The sequence below is a fragment of the Hyaena hyaena genome, unplaced genomic scaffold (genome assembly GCF_003009895.1).
Source record: "Hyaena hyaena isolate Hyena2069 unplaced genomic scaffold, ASM300989v1 scaffold_77, whole genome shotgun sequence".
In the NCBI taxonomy this organism is placed as follows: Eukaryota; Metazoa; Chordata; class Mammalia; order Carnivora; family Hyaenidae; genus Hyaena; species Hyaena hyaena.
In genome coordinates this window covers 3212265-3218232 of record NW_024080708.1, presented here as the reverse complement: position 1 = coordinate 3218232, position 5968 = coordinate 3212265, and the positions used below count along the sequence as shown (strand labels likewise).

At 44.0% G+C, this 5968-nt stretch overlaps 1 non-coding gene across 1 annotated transcript; it reads right to left on the bottom strand.

The window, feature by feature from the left end:
• Nucleotides 1-310: 310 nt before the first annotated feature.
• Nucleotides 311-441, bottom strand: LOC120232688. The gene has a single exon (XR_005528620.1). It is a non-coding gene; the product is annotated as a small nucleolar RNA SNORA38 (small nucleolar RNA).
• Nucleotides 442-5968: the final 5527 nt, after the last annotated feature.

The window sequence follows — 5968 nt, the reverse complement described above, 5'->3', positions numbered from 1 at the left end:
TCACAGTAAATGTCCAATAATAGGGGAATGGTTGAAATTATTATGTTATAATCCTATGATAAAAAAACAGAAAGCCATAAAATCCTGTTTTTAAACATTTAGTGATATTGAAAATGCTTGTGGTATTCTAAGTTAAAAAGCATAATCCCAAACTGTACAGACAGTGTGAGCCCAACTATTACTTTTTGATTCAGAGATGATATAAATTATAAGACATAGGTTCATTAACAGCTTTGGGAAAAATAAACACTACCTTTATTTTATTTTAAAAAACCTTTTTTAGCATTTATTTATTTATTTATTTATTTTTCTCTGTTGGATGGTTGGTCTTGAGCCTGCAGGGAGCAAGCTGACCCCAGACTTCTCCAAATCCAGGTTTCTTTTCCTCCAATTCTTACGTGTCTAAAGACAGGGAACTACAGACACGCCTTTGTGGGAGGGTAAGCATTAATTTCTTTTTGAGAGAGAGACAGAGTGTGAGTGGGGGAAAGGTGGGAGGGGGAGGGGGGCGGAGACAGAATCCTAAACAGGCTCCAGGCTCTGAGCTGTCAGCACAGAGCCTGACGAGGAGCTTGAACTCATGAACTGCGAGATCGTGACCTGAGCCAAAGTCAGATGCTTAACCAACTTAGCCACCCAGGTGCCCCTAAGCGCTACCTTTAATATACCTACATTTTAATTTACTGAGTAACATACGTATATCCATATGATTGTATACCACCTTTTTTTCAAGAACACGCACAAAAAGAGAGTCTAAGCTTTCTTCACATTCCAGAGTTTAAAGATTCTTCTGAATTAGTTTTGGCCATTGGCAGTGAAGCAGCGTATTGTGGTGACATGCAGCTGTTTTTCATAACCCTGGCTTGTAATGATGTGACAAAATCATATTGAAGCATGTAGAAGAATCCTGGGAGTTCATCTGCATTTCTTGTTTGATTAAACTCATCGTCGCTTTTTTTTTTTTCTTTTCTTTGGATTTTTTTTTTTCCAATTCAATTACATTAGCTAGAAATCAATCAGCTTTTCTTGAAAGTCACTCAGAAGCTTTTGACAGATAGATGTTCAGTGCCTGAGTAACAGTCCCTCACAATGCATGCAACGGTCACACCAACCTTTCCTAGCTTTGAAAATTTTATGATCTATTCCAAGAGATTTGGCAATTTCTACTGCCTTTAATTGCATTGTCTGGCATATGACAGACAATCTTCTGCAGACACAATAATTTTTCATTTCAATGATGCATCATAGTGTAATTTTGAGGAGGCATTTTAAGTGACAATTAGGGAGAAAGCCAAATTTAAGTTAAAAATTTAACCATGAGCAGTGCTACCAAGACAAATAATTCAACTGAGGTGACAATCAGATGAACAGATACCCTGTATGCCCAGCTACGTCTGCACACACATAAGCAATGACAACAACATCAGAGTGAATTCCTCTGCCTGGCCATTTGCAAGTCACGTTTGATATCCATTATGAGATGCATCCTGATTTCAGAAATGAAGAATATGTATCTTAGAAAGTAGGAAAGGGCATGAAACATGTACACATTCTGTATACAAGCACACATATGCACACAGAAAAAAGGCAAAAAGTAAAGGAAGGTCATGCTTACAGCGGCTGTCTCTGGGTGGTAGAACTGTGGGTTGTGTGTTTGCTTATCTTCATTTTTGCTTTAAGTTTATTTTTGGGAGAGACAGAGCATGAGCAGAGAAGAGGCAGAGAGAGAGAGGGAGACACAGAGTCTGAAGCAAGCTCCAGACTGAGCTGTCAGCACAGAGCCCGATGCGGGGCTCAAACCCACAGATCAAGAGATCATGACTTGAGCTGAAGTCAGAAACTTAACCAACTGAGCCATCCAAGCACCTCATGGACTGGTCCTTGTATTTTGAAGGTGGTTGCTCCCCTATTGGGAGAATAAAAGTTGGAATAGAGCTGCACAAGCTTGAATCGGAGTTGGACAGATAACTTGGAGGACCACAGTCATCTTTGGACCTTCCTGGCCCAAGAGAACAAATAAACAAGTACTCTCAACCCAGGGAGGACTTAAAGTGAAGAAAGAAATCAGAAACTCTGAGGTCACATTTGTCATTCCAGTCCAGTTTCTAATTCGTGACAGAATTTTGACAGGTCACTTACCTCTCGTACTTGTTTCCTGACCTATACATGAAGACAATACTTTCTACCCTTCCTCTTCCTGGCAATGGCAGAAATGCAGTTTAAAACATTGATCAAATAGGGGGTGCCTGGATGTCTCGGTCAGTTAGGCATCTGACTTGGGCTCAGGTCATGATCACGGTTTGTGAGTTTGAGCCCCGTGTCGGGCTCTGACTTGACAGCCCAGAGCCTAGAGCCCGATTTGGATTCTGCGTCTCCTTCTCTCTCTGCTCCTTCCCCACTTGCACTCCCATCTCTCTCTTAAAAATAAATAAATATTTAAAAAGATTTTAAAAAACCATTGATCAAATAGTGTACAGTCTTATTTGTGTTCCCATAAGCAATGCAAATATTGGTCAATAATCCATTTATGAGCGAGTGACTATTTGAGGGCTGATGCTTGCAGACTGTTTTTGTCCTTACAGCCCATTTATTAGAAGGATCTCACCAGAAACTTTCCCTGTGGTGTGTGGGGGGTGCAGGAAGGGGTGGAGGTTGGGGAGGGTGGAGGTGTGGGTATGTCTGGGGGTTGTGAGGTGGGGAGAGTGAGTGCAGGATGTGGGTGGGTGGGAGGAGAGGTGTGTGTGGGTTGTAATTGTGTGCGTGTGTGTGTGAGTGTGCGCACACATACATAATGGGAAACAGAAGTGGGGGTGGTGGTGAGCAGAGAGCCATGTGGTAGAAAATCTGCACACAGGTCTGTTTCTGGAGCTTGAGGGAAATGCCAGGACATGTGCAATTTCTGTCCCTGGGTCCAGGCAAATGAATTCTATACTGGGAGCCCTTGGGGGGCACTACCCAGCTTAGAGAATTGAATTTCAGCTAATTAATGTGGCCCCAGCCCCCCACTACCCACTGATGGGGAAAGGGCCTGGGCAATCTGCTCCACCTTGCATACTCCTGCTAAGTCTTAAAGCAAAGTGGGGTGATGGGGTGGGGGAGCAGGGTTCTCAGTGCGGAGCTCTGGCTCCAGGCAGCAGAAGTGTGGTGCGATGTGAGGAGAGGAAGCAGAGCTCCCAGAACCTCACCCAGCCCTCAGAAAATATGCGCCGACAGGTAGCAATACCTCAGTTCAGTTGATCTTCCGAACAGCCCAAGGTTGTCACAGCCTGATTTGGAGGAGTCTGGACTGCTTGGTTTATGTCTAGCATGGTATAAACAGTCAAAAAACTAGTAAGTGCTGTTATTCTAATCACCATCGCTGTTATCCCCACCACAGAAAGGGCCTGCTAATCAATACCCTGCTGCCCAACCCCCAACCCCCACTGTCCTATCCTGGGACCTTAAGCCCCTCCCTTGAGGCAAAACAGTGAAGATGCTCTTAAGATGCAGGTACTTTCTGGGAGACGATCTGCCTCAAACCCTTCTCATCCGTCAATAACTTGGCAGTGTGAGGGCACCGGGCAGCTGGGCGGGGGACCCAGAGAACTGTGTCTCAAGAAGCAGGGGTTCAGAAATGAGGCTGCTGGGCCTCTGACAAGGCCAGCCTGTAATGTAGGTAAGCAGGGCGCTGGAGGGAACTGAACCAAGACCCAAGACCTCAACCCAGGCTGGCTCCCTGCCCAGGTCCGGAGGGATCAGGAGCAGGGGAGAGAGAGAAACAGTGTAAGCCAAGAGGAGCCTCAGGATCTCAGCCTCAAAGCCCAGATGATCCCAGGTTTTGAGAGGGAGATTTGATGCAGACTGGTAGAGGGAGTATGATCTTCCCCTTCCTGGGCTCGTGAGTGCCATGAAGTGTGTGGATGACTAGATGGGGAGGGAGGCTTTTGCTCACCAGCAGCAAGCTGGACGCTGCTTTCGACCAGCCACCAGGACACAATAATTGATTGCCTTCTTGCTGCAAAACCAGAATGGCTTTTGATGTTCAGCCATTCATTGCCGTAACTGGAATAATAACACAATTCATTTTAGCTGCAGCCCTGCAAATGGATGGCTTTAATAATGGCTAATTTGGGATGATGAATGTGCCATTTGGGGGTGACATTAGTGCTGAATAAGGAGAAGGGCGTGCAAGAGATGGTGGAAGGGATGAGTTGTATAAGACTAGCCATGTTGCTAACTACCAAGTCTGCAAGCCCTTCAATTCCACTCCTCAGTATTGATTTAACAAGCATCCATTCCCTATGTAGCACTGGCCTGAGTGGTAGGGGAGATTTGGAGAAGGTAGATGACTAGGGTGACCACATGTCCGGGTCCCCCGGGACAGTCCTGGTTTATACTGGAATCAGGTACAAATATTAACAGCACCCCCAGTCTTGAAAGTGTTTCGGTTTGGGAGATAAATTATATTGTCATTCTGTGTGGCTCACTCTCTGCTTTTCATAAGCATACAGCTTTTCTGGGAAGATAAGACTTATTTATGCTCATGGCACAATTACAGCGTATCAGGAGACAGTATGTAACCGATAGATGAATCAAATAAGCACAAGCACGAACCAATGTTTACAAGTTTGAAACCAATGGTGGCTGTGAATTTCAACACTGAAGAAGAAAGACTCTTATATGCATGGGGATGATAAACCTCAATACCTTACTTGATCTTCACAGCAACCTTAATGGGACCCCCATCTGGTAGATGAAGAACTAGAGGCCCAGAGAAAGGAATTGATTGCACAAGAGCTAGTAGTTAATGGAGTCAGGATTGGAATCCAAGACGGTTTTAATTTAAAAGCCAACTCTGTTCCCGCTTCAGAACAAACAAAACCGACATTGGTGCTGGACGGAGAGAACAAGGAAGCCCAAGAAAGAAGTGTAGTATCACCAATCCACAGGTAAAAGGGAATACAGTAAAAAAATAAAAAAAAAAAAAGGAAGATATAAGGCTGCAAAGAGAGAGTAAAGAAATTTAATTGAGGTGAGATTAATCAAGGATGATTAAAGGTGGTGAGTTTTGCACTAGGATTGAAATTACTGATGAATATGGATTAACAGAGAGCAAAGAAGGCTTTCACATGCACGGGGGTGATAAACCCCAAAATCAGGGTGTTATTTCTTGGGAGAGGGGTAGTGGATGGGAATAGGGTAAACAGGAAATGCCAATTATAGTTGTAAGGTTTTTAAAAAATGTTAATGTTTATTTTTGAGAGAGAGAGAGAGAGAGAGAGAGAGCACATGAGCAGGGTGAGGGGCAGAGAGAGGGAGTCACAGAATCTGAAGCAGACTCCAGGCTTTGAGCTGTCAGCACAGAGCCCAATGCAGGGCTCCAACTCATGATCTGCGAGATCATAATCTGAGCCAAAGTTGGATGCTCAACCAACTGAGCCACCCAGGTGCCCTGTAAGGTTTTATTTCTTAAACACACTGGTGAATAAATGGGTGTTCATTATACTGTTATATATATTTTGCGTATCTGAATATTTCATGATAAAATATTTTAATAAGAAAGAGATTGGTCTTTCTAGAAGAAGGGCATCTATTAAATGGGACACAGAAGCAGAGATAACAAATATGCATTCTGGTGATATTCTAACCAGAACTAACCAGAACCCTTATTTATATCTGCATGGAGCATTCCTAACTTTCCTTTCAGAGTGACCCACTGCCATTTCTTGCTCCCAGCAATGCACAGCATTTTAAAAGCCCTCTTTGGCCCTCACTTTTATTTGACTCAAGATTTGGAACTACTGAAAATGTGCATTTACTGCCTTCTTCTAAGGTATGTGGTCTACATCTGTCTCGTTTGCTTTGCACACTGGGGATGCTGCACTAAGTACCGGTGCGCTTACTACTTGGGGGATTTGGTGTTTAATCAAACGCTTTATTCCTCCCAAGGGTTTGGCCTCCTGATTGGCAGCTGGGGTCAGAGACCGCC